The 19,899-nt window shown below is 43.9% G+C and overlaps 2 long non-coding RNA genes across 2 annotated transcripts in view; one reads left to right on the top strand and one right to left on the bottom strand.

Moving 5' to 3' along the window:
- The window catches only part of LOC309611386, a 426,717-nt gene that overhangs the window by 80,016 nt on the left and 326,802 nt on the right, over nucleotides 1–19,899 (top strand). The gene's annotated exons all lie outside the window — the stretch shown is intronic.
- On the bottom strand, nucleotides 1,337–18,645 carry LOC309611392. Its single transcript, XR_014234504.1, has 2 exons — nucleotides 12,518–18,645; nucleotides 1,337–11,995 (listed from the first exon to the last, which is right to left on the bottom strand). It is a non-coding gene; the product is annotated as an uncharacterized lncRNA (long non-coding RNA).

The following is a 19,899-nucleotide window of genomic DNA, read 5'->3' as shown; positions in this document are numbered from 1 at the left end:
TGCTGGGCTGAAGGCTTTCATTAACAGGTTGGGTAACATAACAAGGTTTGAATAAAAGGCATCCCATTGGATAAATGTTGGCTTTCCCTTACAAGTACACTAGACCCTAAGAAATGGGGTAGGGATCCAAACCCAGGTCTGCTGGATAAGCCTGCTACAGTGCTCTAGGGACTTCTGGTATACCTACAACAGCTTGACTGGGTAAAGTGAGGATGGCACAGGACTAAACCAGTGAGTGTTTCTTCTGTTCAAGCAACAAATAGGTACTGAACACCTACTCCTTTTTTCAAACCCAGTGGTAATTCTAAGTTTTGGCTGGAGGGGCTTTTATATGTCCTCATATCTGTCTCAGTGTGTTTGAACTTGTACCCCCTTCTTGAAATGGTCTTTCTCCAGGTCTTCCTGTTGGCTGGCCCCTGCAGTTCTTTTAGGTCACAGCTAAAATGTCACCTCCTCTTAGAGACCTTCCCTGACCATCCAGTCAGTCCAAATTACGCCTCCCATCATGCTCCACACTATTTTGTTTCCTTCAGAGCCCTTGTCACTCTTTGACATTGTCTTGTTCACTTGCTTATTTTCTGTCTCTCTCCACTAGACCGTCAGCCCCACGAGAGCAAAATTTGCCATGCTTTGTTTACTGTTTCTCTCCCGGGGCCTGGCACAATACTGGATACACGGTTGGTGTGCAATAAGTGTTTGTTGGATGGATGAATGACCCACAGGAAAGTTAACAGGGACAATGTTTATCCTGCTTCTAATAACCCCTTCTGACCATACCTAGCAGGATTTATAGGACATCTACTAATAGAGTAATGGTAAATTACTCTTAAAGGGCCAATAAAGCTACTCCCATTAAGACCTTTGTGGTATGTCAGTATTAACGGAGTCTCAGGTAATATATATAACTGAAAGCCACAAAACCAAATACACTTGGTGTGTTAGTCTGCTTGGACTGCTGTAACAAAGCCCCATGGACATGCTGGCTTAAACAACCAAAATTTATTTTCTAACAGTTCTGGAGGCTAGAAGTCCAAGTTCAATGTACCAGCAGGATTGGTTCCTAGTGAGACCTCTGTCCTTGGTTTGCAGATGGCACTTTCTTGCTGTGTCCTCACGTGGCCTTTTCTCTGTGTGTACACACAGAGAGAGCTCTGGAGTCTCTTCCTTTTCTTAGAAAGACACCAGCTCTGTTGGTTTAAGGCCCCACCCTTATGACCTCATTTAATCTTAATTATGTCCTTAAAAGCCTTATCTCCAAATATAGTCACATTGGGGGTTAAGGCTTTAAATAGGAATTGGGTGGGCAGGGAGACACAATTCAGTCGATAACACTTGGTTTGTAGAGATTCTTTTTTTTTTTTTTTTTTTAATAGCTACTTTATTTATTTATTTATTTTTGGCTGTGTTGGGTCTTCGTTTCGTGCGAGGGCTTTCTCTAGTTGCGGCGAGCGGGGGCCACTCCTCATCGTGGTGCGGGGGCCACTCTTCATCGCGGTGCATGGGCCTCCCGCTATCGCAGCCCCTCCCGTTGCGGGGCACAGGCTCCAGACGCGCAGGCTCAGCAGTTGTGGCTCACGGGCCCAGCTGCTCCGCGGCATGTGGGATCCCCCCAGACCAGGGCTCGAACCCGTGTCCCCCGCATTAGCAGGCAGACTCTCAACCACTGCGCCACCAGGGAAGCCCCGGTTTGTAGAGATTCTGACTTAGGCTAACTCAAGGTAAAAGGGCTTATTACAGGAATATAAGGGGGAATTCAGAAGGGTTTCTTGGCGGAAGGGGCCCTAGGGTCCTCAGAAGCTAGTCTGTGATTTGTATTCTAGCTTCTGCCATCAAGGTGACTTGGCTCTTTACTGAGCATCTGCAGCGAGCATCCACTTCTTTCCATCTCACTTCTTCTTTTCTTTTTTTAAAGAGATGTTTTATATATATATATATATATTTTTTTTTAAATTATTTATTTATTTATTTATGGTTGTGTTGGGTCTTCGTTTCTGTGCGAGGGCTTTCTCAGTTGCGGCAAGTGGGGGCCACTCTTCATCGCGGTGCGCAGGCCTCTCACTACTGCGGCCTCTCTTGTTGCGGAGCACAGGCTCCAGACGCGCAGGCTCAGTAGTTGTGGTGCACGGGCCTATTTGCTCCGCGGCATGTGGGATCTTCCCAGACCAGGGCTCGAACCCGTGTCCCCTGAATCGGCAGGCAGATTCTCAACCACTGCGCCACCAGGGAAGCCCCTCACTTCTTTTTTTAAACCACTTTATTAAGGTTTGTTTGACAAACACAAAGCTGTACCTATTTATTGTACAACTTGATGAGTTTGGAGATAAGTAGGCACCTGTGAAACCATCACCACAATCAATGACATAAACATATCCATCACCTGCAAAAGTTTCAAACACTTAACATAAGATGTATCCTCTTAGCAAAATTTTAATTATACAATACAGTATTGTTAACTATAATCATTATGCTTTACAATAGATCTCTAGGACTGCGCCACTAGGGAAGTCTGTCCCTTTTCATTGTTATGAACACCATCCTGATTTCTAATTTTTGCTGAATTTTAAACCATCAGGGCCCCAAATATTATAGAGTAGAATGTTAAACTAACGTGACTTCCTATTTGCAGAGCACACTTTTGCAAGTACTGGATCCCAAACCAAAGCATTTCACCAAATAACAGGAGTTGATTCTGTCCCAGAAAGCTTGTTAGTGTGGTCCTGTTCCCTCTCCTCACATCAGCTTCGTGAGTTCTACTCTTTTTGGTCTTGAGTAGACAGGCTTTGACAGATAAGGAATTCCAAAGATACTCTTGAATGCTAAATACCTTAGCACTCATTGTAAACCTTCCCACGCGCAGGGTATGCAAGCATCAGAGCTGATGGGGATTATTTTGCATTTGGTTGATTTCACTAAACATCTTTTTCTCTTGTTGCTTTTGCTTTATTTTTATCTTAAAATCTTGACCCAACACTGTCTGCCAAGTTTGAGTAGAGATGCAGAAAGATTTTTAAATCAAATTCCCCACCTGTCCAGAATCTAGGTAAAACCCCACAGGATGTTATGTCAAAGGCCACATGACTAGTTCCTTTCTGGGGAGGGTTGGAAATACACGGAGAAGTGTGTTTCCTAGAATCTACTTTATTGTCCAAGCAGGGCTTGGGCCCTGCCCTCAAGCCTTAGTCAGAAGCCCTGGGGTTAATCTTCCTAAATGACGATTAACAGGTGGGACATCTTGAAATCCCTGTGGCAAGACCTCTGGGTCTATAAATCTGCAATGGGACCAATGCTCTGAATTCTTAATCAAGCCTGTTTCCTTTATTAATCTCTAAGAGCGGCAGTGATTTATAAGATGGGTTTCCATTTGGTCCAGAAAATGAAATTCATTTCACAAACCTATAAGTGTGGTCCAAATCAATTGGCCATGAGACTTTCCTATTTCATGCTCTGTGTCACGCTGCTCTTTTAACTTGATTGTTCCATTACCAAGTATTCACTTAAAAGCCTCTGCTGGGTCTCTGTGTCCGACGCAAATAATATCAACCCCAATGCAATGGTCACAACTGTGACTAAGGCTGGACTTTCAGATGGCTGCAGTTGGAAAGGAACAGGGGATGAGCTGAGAAAAGAGGGGGAGGTAATGGAGACCTAAATCATCTGGTGCTGAGGCTCCTGAACTGATGGAGAATGGGGTGATCATGGAGAGCCTATTCAAATGCAGGTTTCCGGGTCCCACCCATGCCCTGTCACTTTGGAACCTCTGGGAATGGGAAAAAGACACCTTGAGAATCCTACATGTGAAGCCAAAGAATCTAGGGATACGGGGAATTTCGCCCTCAGTCTAACAAGACCAGCTTGTTCATTCATTCAGACATTTATTGAACACCTACTATGTGCCAGGCACCATGGTGGGAGCCTGGGCTACATCAGTGAACAAATAGAAAAGAATCTCTAGCTTTGCGGATATGGTGACCACTTCATCGATAGTGGAAAATATAATAATAGTGATTATTAGCGCTCCTTGAATACTCACTAGAATATCTTATTTAATCCTCAGTGTAGCTATAAGAAGTGGTGAGGCTACCCCCCATTCAGAGATGGGAAAACTGGGACTAGAAAAGTTGAGTTACCCAGAGTCACTGCCGATAAGTCGTGGAGCGGAGATCTGGACCAAGGTCCGCCGATCCAGGCTGCTACAATGTGCTGTGGACTGTATGTCTTCATCTGCTTCAGAGTGTAAGGTGAGGATGGTATTTGACTAAACACGTGACTGGTCCTGGTGTTCAAGCAACAGGCAGTTATAGAGCATCTGCTCTGAGAAGACCCCTTCCCCAGAGGCGAAGACCCAAGGGTGAATGAGATCGCACGTCCGGCAGCTGGGAGAGCCTCATCAAGGCACAGTATGACACAGGTGGTAAGAGCTGCAGTGGGGTTCTGGACTGGTTACTCAGGCGCACACGGCAGGGGCTCCTGCGCATGGTTAGGAGGTCTGCAGAGGATTTGTGGAGGAGGAGGACCTGTGAGAACAGAACGGCCTGGATGATGGGGAACTGCATGTGTAGTAGTTCTCAGGTTCTTAGCCTGGCCAGAGGGGCTGGTGGGAGATGAAGCTGGAGAGGAAGGCAGAGGCCAAGTCATGGTGGTGTTCTAAGGAGTCTGAACCTTCCCGAGGGTGTTTGGAACATGTTGAATAGTTTGATAGTTCCGCACTTAAATTTCAAAAAGAGACTTTCTGCTGCAGCGGATTTGGGAAATGAGTTTCGGTGAAGCAAGGAGCCCACTTAGCCAGGTCAGAGGTAGTGGGAGGAGGCATTGTCAAAGGATATCTCAGCAACCTCACACGTGTGTGTGTCCATGAGCTGGAAATGTTGGGGGATCTCCTTTCTGAAGAAATGGTGCTATGGTACCACTCAGCTGGGGTGCTAGTCACCTGAGAAGGATTAGTTGCACTTTGGAATAGCTTCCGGGAGTCAGAAGCCAGGATGAGGCAGGCACTGGTTAGATGATGTCAATACTGATAGCCTGGAGCCTTGTCAGTTGCTGTTAATAATATCCAGATAATTTGGACCCATACACCACATATTACCCAGGCAATGATCCACTTGGTTTGGGCAAAAGGCCATGAGTGACAAACACATGATATCTATGGGGGCAGTTGGTTGGATTCAGGGAATTTCTGCTGATACCAGAAGGAAGTGTAGAACAGGGATGTGTAAGCAGAACAAGTGTTAGTCCTGCTAATGGGTGCCACCTGGTGACCTTTCGGTGATAATGGTGTCAGGCACATGATAAAGACTTGCGGTGACAGGAAACACCCTATGTTTACAGAACGATTTTCTCAGCATGGGTTCAAAGTGCAAATTGCCTGTGTTAATTTGGAAATCCTCAGAACAGCTCAGAAAGGTGAGAGTGTGTCTTTGTTAAGCCAGGATGCTATTGCTGGAGGGCTGGGTGCCACGTCATATCACATTGCTGTCACCATTGCCATCATCACCGTCAGCATCTTCATCACCACTCTTCCACTTCTTGGAATCTTCTGTGGGCCAAGTTGTGGTGATCATTTCATATGCTCGTGTCCTTATAGTGGCCACAAGGTCCTGCAGGATCGGATCCCTTGTTTCTTCTCTGTCCATCTCCTTGCTTACTCTTCTCTAACCTCAATAGGTTGCTTGCTACGTTTGACTATACCAGACACATTCCCACCTCAGGACCTTTGCACTGGCTGCTTTCTCTGACTGGACCACTCTTCCCCACCTCCTCACCCCCTCACTCACCTTCTTCAAGCCTCTGCTCAAATATCGCCTTCTCAGACTCACCCTGACCATCTTATTCAATACTGAAACTTTCCTTTCATATACTCTTAATTTCTGCTACTTTGATCTACATTTCCCCCCTATAAAACTTATCTTTTAACACTCAAAATAACTTACTTATTTCTTAATGTCTATTGTCTGTTTCCCCTGCTAGAATATAAGCTCCATAATGGTGGAGAATTTTGTTGATTTTGTTTCTTTTTATATTTCCCAGTACCTAGCACTGTGCCAGGCAAGTGTAGATGTTCAAATAATGTTGAATGGATGATTAATCCTCAGAACAATTCTATACAGTAGAGGTTATTTAACCTCATTTTGTGGATGAGAAAATGGAGATTCAAAGAGGTTAATTCACTAGCCCCAGGTTACACAGGAGAGCTGCCAATCTGAACACAGCTCTGATTCCAAAGAAGCTTTCACCCACCACTCTTTGTTGGGTAGAATCAAGTGCGGGGCTTAAAGAGATCATTGGGCTTGATGAAAGTTACTCCTTGAGATGAAGAAAGAAATCCATCTTTTTGGAACCTAAGCCCACATGTTCCCTATGGGGTCAAACCTCTTCTCATTAGCAGTTCGTCTTTGATGTAACATTTAAGCCACAGTTAAGCCAACTGAGTTGAAAATTCAAGAGGATCAGCAAATTTTAGAATATCAGGAAATGGGGTAAAACTCCAGAGGGGGACTAACCTGTCTTGAGGAGGTCTTATGGGGATCATTGAAATTAGTCCTGCCTCTGTATTCACCCACCACTGGGATCTAGAATTTTCTATGTGAGAACCCAGAACAATTTACTGCACTGGTCTATTTGTGAGCCTTGTAGGGACCCTGCTGCTTCCCTGCCCAGAATCCCTTCCTTCTTCACTGGAAGCAGCCTCCTCGTTTCTCTTTGGAGGATTACCCCGCTCCACTTACAGGTCATGTGGCTTGGGTGGGGCTGACACCCATCAGATTCAGAGCTGTGCCTGAGACTTAGTCTGGCCAACTGGGCAGTCCATCCCTGGGCCCCAGTGATTGGTTGAGGGACGGGTGTGAGACTCAAATGGGTTCAATGAGAAATAGCTCTGGGACTTTTGCTGGAGCTCTCAGGAATGAGTTATTCTCCTTCGAGTGGGTTTCTAAGCTGGCAGAATGCGAGTCTGGAGCTCCCTGTGGCCTTTTTTGAGACTACATGTGGAAAGTCTGTCTAGGAATGACGTTAACAAAGAGGGAGGAGAAGAACTGAGAGCTGGAAAAAGGTTACTGGCATATAATTTGAGCCCCTGGATCCAGCCATGCCTGAAATCAGTCCTCTACACTTCAAAGCTACACGAGCCAGTACAGTTTTTCTTTTGCTCAGGCTGGTTTCAATTTGATTTCTGTCACTTGCAATCAAAAAAGATTTCTGCTTAATACAAACGGGTTTGGGTTTTAAGTTGGAGAAATAAACAAGTGGGATTACTTGTGTACCAACACAGTCCTAATAGGAAAGTCCACTAAAAGGGAGGGGATCGTTTCAGACCCTCCTTAATAGAAATGAATGATACTCAAGTCACTTTATAGCTACCTATATGAGCCTGTACTCTTATTCCTTTAAATAGGGGTTTGAGCTGGAAGGTTCATGTTTTTCTGCATTTGGGATCCCTCTCAGTCAAAAAGCCTGGGTCCTTTTTTCTTCCCTTTTATACCTTCCTTTCCCTTCCATTGAAACTTGCTGTGACCCAACTGTGCAGAGAATTAAACGCCTTTGTACTCTTCAGTGTTAGCAGCCCTCAGGCCTCCTTTCCTCCAGATAGATTTCTATCTTCTGAACGTATCCTTGTATGTCCTGTTCCCAGAGCCTTAGAGTGGACAGACTAACTCATACTAAAGTGTAAATGGCTAACAACTCAATATTTTAAGTGGAGTATTTGGATAGGGCAATACTTTAATCCAAAAGATGGGAATGGTAGGAAATGTTAGAGGCTATTGAATGTGATTCCTTTCGGAAGGAGTGGGGAGATTACCAGCATGGTTTTTCGTCTATTCCACCTGTATGTGAGTTTAGCCTCCCCTGTGTTGGAGGACGGTGGGGGCATTTTCCAAACCTCGTATGCTGTAAAAAGTCAGAGGGGTAAAGGAGCAGTGACAGTCCAGCCTGGGCCTCTGCATCGCTCCCCACACTCCCATCCCATGAGGCTGGGCGTTGACACGCTGCTGACCAGCAGCCGAGAATAGCCTGGCACTGGTCCCAGAGGCCATCCTCCCCCATCCAGGACTCGGAGGACAGAACAGTCCATGCCCTGTAGCAGGAGGGTTTCCACCTAGCACCTGATAAGCTGGAGCTGAGTTTAAAGAAAGCCCATCAGATGGGACATGTTTTCAGGAATAAGACTCCCCTATCGGTCCCAAGTGGGGGGTGATGGAGACACTGGTGGACTTAATGCATTGCTGGCCCAGACCCAGGCTCTGGCGGCCCATTCCTCTCAAATTCCTCTGTAATCAGCTAAATTAGCCCATTGATAGTACAGCTCGTCAAGGGGCAGCTCGGAGGAGGGATTGATGGACGGTCACCTTTTCCAGGAGCTCCGGACTGGGGGATAAATGGCCCATTTACTCATGAGGTTGCAATCGAGTGCTCTCCCTAGGTCAATAATTTTTTCTTTCTTGCCCTCACTCTTCCTGGTCCTGGGCAGAAAGAAGCCCATGCCATATCAGGTCTGACTCTTTCCCAAGCTGGAGTGCAAAGCTTGTCCTTAACCCACTCATTGCCGACAGAGTACAGCCATCCTTTTAGAGGGGAGGTCCTTCCTTTACATACACTGCACATGCACAACTATAACGTGAGAGGCCCCTCTCCATAATTATCCTGCAGGAGAGAAGAAGTTGCAAACACTTAGGTCCCTGTGAGGTGTCTCACACGATGGGACACTCCTGCAATTATTTTATTTAGACCAGCAAGGTCCTATTTAAGAATAACTTGGACATCAAAGCTAGTTCTTTGGAAGATTTCAGCATTCACCTGTCAGAACCAAAGAGACGTAACAGTAATTCCAGGAGCTATGACTCAGAACTGCCAGTATTTGATGTCAGTGTAAACAAGCCTTCTAAAGATGACTTTACAAACAACCCTGTAAGCAGTGGTGTTGTAGAGGTCACATCGAGACACCTACAGGATGCATGAGGGAAAAACACAGTTGTCCCAGCTGTCACCATGTTGTGTTTATCAGTACCTGTGGTCTGAAATAACATTTCTAGTGATGGCATATTGCATGGGTTAAAAACGGCTGCGTTTCTAAAACACTTGGGCAGAAGTGAACGTGACTTGAGCTGGAACGCCACGTGAGATGGTACAGAAAGAGGCTTTCTTAAGACAACGATGCAGGCAAAGAGTTTGAATGAAATTGTTTCATGGTATGTGAGAGTGGGAGAAAGTAGATTTTCTACATCAACATTATTTTACATTATATGTAATTTAAAAATATATGTCAGACTCAATAAATTACATATGATAAGTGTAAACACTGGACTCTATCTAGTCCCTAAAAGTTGTAAAGTCAAGTTATATATACATGTATATGTGTACATATATATGTATATATAATTAAAAATTATTTTTAGATTTTCCCATTGGGAAAAGCATGGGTTCGTCTTATAGGTGGGGTCACCATATATTTGGAATTCTCTTATATTCAGGTATATACCTAAGAATCTTGGGTATTTCTGAAGGCACACGGATGATTTCTTGAGAGACCTGGATAATTTTTCTTTCGGTCTTAGATTTAAATGTGGTTAAACTTTTCTACTTTTTTTTTTTTTTTAATGTGCTTGGAAAAACAAGCAAGGAAAAAAGAAGGTATGTTTGATTTGGGATAGCATTTTCCAAAGTGAATTCTGTCCTGGGAGATGCTTCATGAGAAAAAGGGTTCCATCATCAATAAGTTTGAACAGCACCGTACTCAGTTGCACCTTTTTGAGGAGTCAAATGTACTTGGCATATCAAAGGCTCTGAAAAGTCTTGCAATAAGGGAATGTACCCAAGAAAACGAATTTAACTTAGAGCTCCCTAAAATCACTAGATCTTGAAACTCTTTTCTTACAAAACACTTATTACCATCACACAAAATAAAACTGAATGGTATCCCGGAAACAATGAATTTGAGCTGGCATTAAAAATTTCAAGGGAGGTCACAAATATGAAATATTTTGCACTTATCTTTGGTATTATTTATATAGTAGAGGGCGTCTAGGTATTTAACTGACCATGTAAGAGTCCATCCCTTTTCTCTCTGATGGAGTACACAAATTGTATACCATGGAAGGCTTAGATTTTGTGGCCAGGTAGGCGTAGAATCAAACTCTGGCTTTGCTGCTATCAGCTGTGTGTCCTTGAACAAGTGTCTTCACCTCTCTGAGCCTCCATTGCTACCTCTATAAAATAGCAGACCAATCAATACTTACCTTAAAGGATATCTATGAGAGATGACATAAGATGATACAGAAGTATCTAGCCTCGTGCCTGACACTTTTAAGGACTCAGGGAATTATCGCTGCTGTTTGCTATAAAATTTCTTCTCACAGCCCCTGAAGTTTTGTAGGTTTGCTCACTTGGCCCAGCTTTATCTGGTTAGCATGCTTGAATTGAGTTGAAAAAAGAGCGATTGTAGCGATCAAGTTAGGGCAGACTTCATTGTCAAGGCATTTATCTTGGGAGTATGCAAATGACCTTGCTGATTCCCACCTGAGAGATTCGGGAAGACTCCCTCTCCTATTCTCCAACCCCCAGAGAAGAAGCCTTGTCCCAGGAGTGCAGCCACATCACAACCAACTCACCAGAAATGAGGCTACTGGCAACTTCAGAAGTCATACGATTTCTTTCAGGAGAGCTGTCAGCTTCATTCATTAAAAAATGAAACTCCGCTTTATTGTATTTTAATGACGAAAGTCAAATATACACATGATAGAAATTCAAATACGACAAATGTCTGATGTAAACAGTGAGAGCCTCGCTCTCATTGACACTCTTCTCCGGGGGGTTGGACACTGAAAAATTTGCCGGGTTTTCTTAAGGACCTTTTCAACATCATCATCATCATCATCATCATCATCATCATCATCTTACAAGCATCTTCTGAGTGCTTAATGTACCAAGCCAATGAAAATCCCTTCCATCCATCTCTCATTTCACCCTCACACCACATCGCGCATGGGCTGGGCACTAGCGTTTCCTCTTATTTTACGGGGGAGGCAATTGGGGCTCAGAGAGGTTAAGAAAACCCAAGGTCACACAGCTAGGAAGTAATGGAACTGGGTTGTGAACTCCAGTTGGTTCGACTAGGGTCCATGTCCTTAGTGATTATTACACACACACAGACACACGAACACCCCACAATTTTCTATCACCAGATAGGATCATATTATCCCTAGTGGTTTGCAACTTATCTTTTTTCCTTAGCTGTATGTCATGAACACCCTTCCTTGACAGGACCTATAGTCCTAGCTCATTCCTTTTAACAGCTGCATACATTCCATTACGGGGATGAACATAATTTATTTAACCAGTTTCCTGCTGACGGGAATTTGTCCATTTGTGACTGTTCCCTGTCCCACCTTGGCCCCAGAAGGGCTGAACTTCCTTCAGCTCTCCGGCTTTCAGAGGAGAATCAGCATCGTGTTTCCATCAATCTAAGCTATGTGGTCTTTAAAAATACATAACCCAAAAAATAAGGCTCCATTAAACAAACTTATAAAATATGAATTAGTTGCTTACCCTGCTCCCTGTTCAAGAGCATAAGGGTCATCCCCCCGGAACTTAGGAATGGGGGTCTTCTCTGGTCTTCCTCCCTAGGTTTACAGGAGGGGTGCCACCCTCTCAGATATGGGGTCTTGAACCCAGTTAAATTGTGCACCTCAAATGGAAAGGACTTAAGTAATTTGCTGAGCCGTGAAGCACAGCTAAATGTACTTGAGTGAGTGAGCGTGTGTGTGTGTGTGTGTGTGTGTGTGTGTGTTCAGGTACGCTTTTATCAAATCATGCACTGAACAAAAATGTGTTCAGATAAACTCTTAGGAAAGCAGTGAGTTGCCCACTGATGGAGAGGCTGGGGAGTTTTGTGGTTAAGGCCATGGATATGAAGCCAGACCACCTGGTTTGGAGGCTTGACTCTGCCATGTGCCAGCTTTGTCATCTTGGGCAGTCACTTCATCTCTCTGTGCCTCAGTTTCTTCATCTGGAAAATGGAGATAATAACAGTCCCTACCTGGTGGGGTGATTGTGAGGATTAAATGAATTCAAATAAATAAAACAGTAAGCGCCTGTATCATACATGGGTTGGCTGTTGTAATGATTAGATGTGTGTTCACTGTTATAAATCGTTTAGAATGATACAATTAATATATGACCACTGAAAAGGCAGTGTTGATTAGCAGCAACAAGGAGCCACGCCTTTGCTCCCTCAAATCACCTGTACTCCCATCTAGAAAGAACCACTGGGAACACTTTGGTCTGTAACATTGCAAACATCTTCCTTTGTGGGTGTGCACTCTCTCTTTTGCACACACACAGATGCACACCCCTCCACATTCACAGGTGTGATTTACTTATACAAAACTTGTATCTTAGGTACTCTTTTATAACTTCATTTTTTCACCTAACAAATTATCAAACATACCCACTGTATTAGTTTGTCAGGGCTACCAAAACAAAATACCATATGCTAGGTGGCTTAAACAGCAGAAATTTATTTTCTCACGGTTCTGGAGGCCAGAAGTCTGAGATCAAGATGTCGACAGGGTTGATTTCTTCTGAGGCCTCTCTCCTTGGTTTGTAGTTGGCTGTCTTCTTCCTGTGTCCTCACATGGTGTTCCTTCTGTGTGTGTCTGTGTCCTAATTTCTTCTTCTTAAAATGACATCGGTCATATGAGATTAGGATCCACCCTGATGACCTCATTTTACCTTAATCACCTCTGCAAAGATCCTGTCTTCAAATTACTGTCACATTCCAGGGTACTGGGGCTTAGGACTTCAACGTATGAATTTTTAGAGGACACAACCCAGTTCATAATACCCGTTTTTGGGACATCAGATATTCTCTGAACCAGAAATCATAGACACATTTTGTCTTGTGTGGTGACTCTGATCAGCTGGTATATCAGCTCGTATAGCCTGGAAGGTTCAGTGTTGTGAAGGATTCTGAGGTCCTCTCTGGGCACAGTGGGGAAGGTTAAGATGATGTCTGCTGTAGGTGAAGGCCTGGGGAGTGGTGATACGCATGTAGTGGGTTGTGCTTTTGGCTGAATCCAACTTGAGCTGGCCTGCTTTGTGACCTAGCTTTAGTCTGTCTCATTACAGAGAGTCATGTTGTGTGGTAGCCACACCTGGAATGTGGCTTTGCCTACACTGGTTCCTCCCGTCCTGACCACCAGGGTGATAATGATGCTTGAGGAGTGGATGGACATGGTTGAGTCCATATGGATGACACCACTGGCCACATAACTCTCAGCTCTGAAGAATCACCTGCAATGGGCTTGACTAGATTTTCTCCCCTCTGAAATGACCAGGTGCTTTGGATCATCTGGCCACAGTGACTGACGTTTGTTCTGCTTGTGCCACTGCTAAGTAAGGCCTGATTTAGGGCAAGGAAATAGAGTCCATGTGTATCCTTCCTTGACTCACAATTTCATTTTGAGGGACCCTAATCAATTTGTCAATATATAGTTTTTAGTTATATCCTACAAGTGATTTGGAGATCAGCAAGAAAAAAAAAAAAACTTGTGGAAATAGGCTTTCTATATCACTTATTCGTTCATTTCATCTTTTAATTCAGCAAATATTTATTGAGAGCTTAAACATACAAAGCGTTATAGCCCATTTAAGAAATGCAGAAAGTGAAGCAGAGGAAAGGTTAGAAACTCTCTCTTGTATTTGATGGTTAGTCCTTTTTTCTTGACTCCCATCCCATTATTCTTTCTCTTCCCTCTTGTGCAGAAATGCACATCTTAAGACACCAGGAAGATCCTGACACTGAGAAGAGAATGAAACAACATGTCAGCATCGGGGCAGGGCCGGGGAGAAAGCTTTTATAGATCAAATTTAGCTCCTGCATTACTCAGGTGGTGAAATGGAGTTTGTGAGAAACTAAATAATTGTCAAAGTCATATAGGTTGTTGGTGGCAGAACACGATCCTGGAGCCAGGCATTCTCCTTCTTGGCTTGATCTCATTCTTGGGCACCCCAAATTTGACTCTTTTGTTATCTTGGAACCCCCAAATGTGTAGGAATCAGGTGTTGTTTTTGTAAGCATTTGCTAAGAAGAGTTACGTTCAAAAACTTTCCACCTGAGGGAAATTGCCGAACAGTCACCTGAAATGTTTCCAAGGGGTCTTTCAGTAATGTACATTCCTCTCACCTAGGTAGCAGAACACCTGGTCCACCCCATCTCCATTCTCACTGGATGTAGCCATTCACAGTAAGGACAACCACAGAAACAAAACTTTGCTAATTCGATAGCGGGAAAGATGACATCACAGTCATTTTCATGTTTCCTTCTTTGACCTACAGTGTTGTTGTGCATTTTCTGATATGTTAATTGCCTATATGTATTTATTCTGATCTGAATTGCCTATTCATGTCCTTTGCTCATTTTTCTATCATAAGGTTTTGCAAGTATGCTTTACATAGGAATATTAATAACTTTTTATAATTAAAACATGAACCTTGTGGATGCTGCAAATACTTCAGCAAATGTTTTTGTATGGATTAAGAGGCTTTGCCATTTTTCATCTTTGCCATCTCTGTGGTTACTCCACCAACTCCCTTCCTCCTAATTATGTGTATCTTGCTTATTTTTTTCTTGATTAAACCCCTCGGAGTTTTGTATCTTTGCTTTGGACTTTTAAAATCTAAACTCACATATTTCTCCTTTTCTCTTGGTTAATAGTTCTTTGTATTTTCCTCCAGTTGTTTTTTGCTCTTTTCTAACTTCCTGAGTTGATGCCCAACTCATTTATTTGTATCCTTTAAAATACAATAACGGTAGCATTTAATACTATGACTTGCACTTCTGATTACAGCTTTGGGCACCTCCCATGTGATTTTTAAAATACACAGTATTCTCATTATTGTTATTTTCCTTGTTGTAATTGTTGGGTTTGATTTCCTCTTTGTCTCATGCTATTTGGGATGTGCCTTTAAATTTCTAAATAGACAGGGTTTTAAAAAATAAAGTAATATCTAGTTTTATTACCCTGTGGTCAGAAATTCAACTTTGAGCCACTGCTTGACATTTTGAGTTCAGAAGCTCATGTATCTGAGATAGGCCTGAGAATGCCCCTGCTCTTTGGGAAGCTGAAGGTCAGAAGATCCTCTGATCCAGGATGGAGTTGAAACTCTCTCCAGAGAGTTCTCGTCTGTAGGCCTGGTGTGGGTAATAGTGATGGCTGTTAAAAAGTCAAGGGTTAGAGGGACAGCTCAGAATCTGCTTTTTTATCCCTACCCCACCGCTGTATATTTTAAAGCTGAAAGGTACCTGGCAATATTGGAGGCTAGAATTTTCTCCTTTTCAGTAGATGACGGTGTGAATGATATAGAACATAATAGTGTTCCCTCACTGCAGGGACCTAGGGTTCGAAGGTGCTTATGCTACTTCATCCAGAGAGAGTCCCAGGACTGAGTATGTTTCTTAGGAACTTTACCATACCTTGTGCTAGGTTCTCACTATACCCTAGAACTGTTGGTCTAGTTGATTACTCGCTACCCATAAAGTTGAGCTTTAAGAGGGGGGCCTAGCCAGTTGGCTGAAACTACCTTCTTGAGTCACTGGAAAGGCGTGTTGTTGAACCGTGGATTTTCATTTGAAGAAAAAAAGTGTTGCCCATTATAGCATCCACTTAAAAAATAGAGCAAGGGAGAGATTTTTATTTCCATATGGGTTATGTTAAGGAATATGTGTGCATGTATGTGTGTGTGAATGTGTACACATACGTTAGAAAGAGAAATGGCCCTATTATGGGAAGCCTCATTAAAGAGGCCTGGAAAGGGTTAGTCCATTTGCAGACTATACATCTTAATCTCCTTACACAGCACACTAACCTGGAAGGAGACAGAGAATCTATGGCCAGAGGGACCCTGGCTTCATTCCAAGCCCTGGATCAAGTAGACCTTGCCTTTTCCCACCGGCTACCCGTCATTAGCACTATATATTAATCTGGAGAAACTGTTCTCCCAAGGGGCCCCAGGAAATGGGAGGACATGGAAGACGGAGCAGAGTGGGGGAGACCCACGTCTCTCCTCTGGCTGCTGCTCGTTTGCTGGCAGGTGCATCTGGGGATTGGGCCCCTGGAAATTGGGGAGAGAAAGCCAGGAGCATGCTATAGCTTAAAGCAGTGCTGATAGGTTGAGCGGCCTTTCACCTGTTGCTGGCTGGTTCCCATGTGTGTTAACAGCTTCCAACTGGCCTCATTATTTGAGAAACCAGAGGCCTTTTGACAAGGACCCTTAAGCTGTTTCTGCACACGCCCCCAGGTCCTCTCAGGGGCCCATTTTAGGTTCCATGTCAACACAGAGGAGTGGGAATAGGCAGGGGCTGGCTGCTGGGATTCTGGCTTGACTCTACCCAAAGTGTAACCTGTGACTAGTTAGCCTAAGTTTCCCCATGTGAAAGGTGTGCGTGTGTGCGTGTGTGTGTGTGTGTCTGTGTGTATGTTGGGTTGGGTGGGAAACAGCAATTCCACCTACTTCTAAGGTAGAAGGATTAAGGGGAGAAGGAAGGTGGGAACTTTTTATTTTTATTTAATTTTTAATCATGTGTCAGGCTTTAGACTGGTACTTTCATGCAGATGTTCAGAACATCACTCATTTCCCTTCCTACCCTTGTCCTATGCAGTGCAGCTTCCCCTCTCCCTAGTTCCCTTCTCTGTCTTCCCACAGCATCTAGTCTGTCCATTAGCCAGCCCCTTGCTCCTCAAGGTGAGCCAGCACCATGGGCATCACCTGGAAGCTTGTTAGAAATGCAGCAGCTCTGGCCCCACCTCCGGTCTATTGAATGAGGCTCTTCAGTTGAACAAGATCCCCAGGTGACTCCTGTGCGTCGTAAGGTCATCAGTCCTGCCCAACAGGCTCTTCTCCACTTGTGTTCATGTGTTGGTAACATTCAGGAGGCTTTCTCCATGAGTAGCTTCTGTTCTGGGCATTGACATGAACAAAGGAAGCACTGAATGGGCCAGGCCTAAAGGTTTAGTCATGCAGGGGACCGTGTTCTGGATACACAATGTTCTCTCTTTGTCAGTGCTCTTCCAAGTCTTCTGATTACATCAAGAAAGGAGCCTCTATTTGGGGATTTATAAGGCTTGGTGCATTATTATAAAGGGATCCTGAATCCATAGTCAAGAGCGGAGACAGCTGCTCAATCAGGGCTAAAGATGTTCCTTGGAACTGAAGACAGTTAAACCTGGGGGAAGTGGGTAGGAGTCACTGGGAGCATCTGAGGCTGAAAGTCCATCTGATATCCAGATGCTTTCCTAAATGTCCGGTCTTCCCAGTTAAAGTAAGCTCCTTGATAGAACAAAGCTTGCATTCACAGCTTCATTTTGTATGGTCCCTCTGAGGGATGCACAATGTGTGCTCCAAAATTTATTGCCTTGACCTGGATTTTAGCCTGTTAGAGCAGGAAGGTGTCATCGAGATATTCCATGATAAGACACACATTGCAAACATGCTCCTATCCTTCTTGCTTGTGCCCAGGGCAGACATCACTAATCAATTATTGCACTCTTCCACTCTGAGCTCAGATCTGGATACAGCACTATAGACCATCATCAACTGATGAGAACTGGTTTGGTCTGCATCAGCACAGTTGGCCTCAGTCCAGATCTCCTGAGTGCCAGAGGACCTGTCTGGCAGGTCTGTTTCTGAACAACCCGTCTGAATGCCCCTACAAGCTAAGTATTGGTAATGGTGATGGATGTAATGAGGATGATAATTAGGATCCTTTGGAGAGAGAAAACCTCTTTGAGAGTGGAATTGGAGACAGGAATGATCTCAAATAATTGGTTCCTTTAGCACAGATGGAAGGAATATGTCATTTTTGTCGTTCCAGCATCCATCATCCTTATTTTCTTTGGGAAACCCCACTCTTAGTTCTAGTGGTTCAGGTAGGATAGACACTATCTCCCTAGTCCAGGGACTAGCATGTGACCAATCAGAGCACTCCATCCCTCTGGCCTCAGTGATTGGTTCAGAGGAGAGCATGTGACCCAAGCCAGGTGTGTTAGACTAGATCACAAGGTTTAGTCCAAGTTTGAAGATGGACAAGGGTAAGTGCTTTGGACTTGGTGCCTTTTGCTTTTTTTGTTTTACTACTAAAGTAGTTGATAAGCAATATGAAGGATATAAAGGATACAAGCCTGTAGGTAGTGAATGTGGTTCATTTTCTCATTGAGGCATCTGTGACCTTTGATTGTCTCAGTACAGTGGGATGTCTGCCATGTCGAAGGTGGGAAGAATAGGGACTTGTTGTCTTTCATATTCCACCATGTCATCACCCAGGCACAATATTTATTATATATAAGGTAATAATTCTCTGACTCAGAATGGTCAACCTCTGAGGTTCTAGGCCTTGAACTCAGCACTGGGGCAATGTCCTCTTATCTGCATCTTTGCTGTAGGCCTAGGAGATTTTCACTTGGGACTTTTCAGCAGGCAGGTCTGGATATAGCTATCATCCCAGGCTTCCATTCCAGGACTTATTGGACTGTTGGCAAAGAAGTTCTTGCTATCTAGTGGAGTTGGATCTGGGAGGAAGTAAGCTTAGAGATACTATAAAAAAAGAAAGACCTCAAGCTCTAATGATTTCGCTTTAGCCCCTGGATCCAACTATGCCTGAAGCTTGAATGCCTGTAGATTTTTTTCAGTTAACTGGGCCTTCCCGTTTTTGCTTAAGCTAGTTTGAGTTGGGCCTCTGTCGCTTCCACAAAAACAGTCCTGACTAAGGCAGATGGAAAGTGGGGGTGTTTGAAGTGTCTTGTTTGAGTTGTGTTTCTACTCAGTATTCATCACTGGAAAAGGTAATGGCATGTGAACCAGGAAACCTCCAGCTTCGATCATCTCCCCACAATCACTCACCTTCTTGGAGTAGCAGTTTCTGCTTCTGTGGTAGAAGAGGGTTTTGCTGGATGGTTGCTAATGTGATAGAGACACTCTAAAGGCAGAGGAGAAATTCCTCAAGAACAGCCAGGAACAACCAGATAAGCTACACGACAACACTAATGGTCGCTATTGTGCATCGAGCACTTACTCTGTGCCGAATGGTACAGTCATCAGCTCACTGAGTCCTACCAACAACCCTATGAGGTAGGTACTGTTGTTATTCCCATTTTACAGATGGTGAGACTGAGGCACTGAGGGGGGAAAGTAATTTGCCTAGGGTGACCTTGCTAACAAATGGCAGAAAGAAAGAAAGGGGAAGAGAGAGAGCAAGAGAGAGAGAGTGAGAGAGAGATGGTGGAGTGCTTTGCCTTGCAAGCCCTTTTCCACGTGTATGAGACTGGTAGATTACTGGCCCAGGAATAGGTTCCACTGCGGTAGGTCATGTGGCAGCGCTCACCATAAAGGAAACAACATCTTCTTGGGTGGGTGCACATGCTTATACCTACTCGGCTGGTGTAGACTCCAAGTTAATCTACCGATCTCACTAGCTACTGCCTATTTAATCAGGTATGCTTTGTTCACATTTAAAATTTTACTTTAAAAGATGCTGCATCTGACAAGATCCAGGGATGGATACTGAGACAAGGGGGCCAAAGTTTGAGAAGTAGGCTATTTACCTAATCTCAACTATAGTATCTCCTTCAAGATGTTTATTAATTACAAAGGGGTAAATCGTAACTTTATAGTGGAGAAACCTGGCAGGCACCCATATTAACCAAGTGATCAAGGTTAATATCACTAGTAAATTAGACATCACAACATCTTAAACCTCTTGACACAATGCACTGAGAAGGATGCACCATTGTTTCTGTAGCATTCTTGCCCCAAATGCAAAACCTCCATGCAATCATGGGAAAAATCAACAAATCCAAATCAAGGGACATTCTACCCAAGAAGTGGCCAGTCCTCTTTACAAGTGTCACGAAAGGC

The sequence above is a fragment of the Balaenoptera borealis genome (genome assembly GCF_965194805.1).
Source record: "Balaenoptera borealis genome assembly, chromosome: 14".
Lineage (NCBI taxonomy): Eukaryota > Metazoa > Chordata > Mammalia > Artiodactyla > Balaenopteridae > Balaenoptera > Balaenoptera borealis.
Note: the sequence above shows the minus strand (reverse complement) of the source record. Positions and strands in the feature narration are given on the sequence as shown.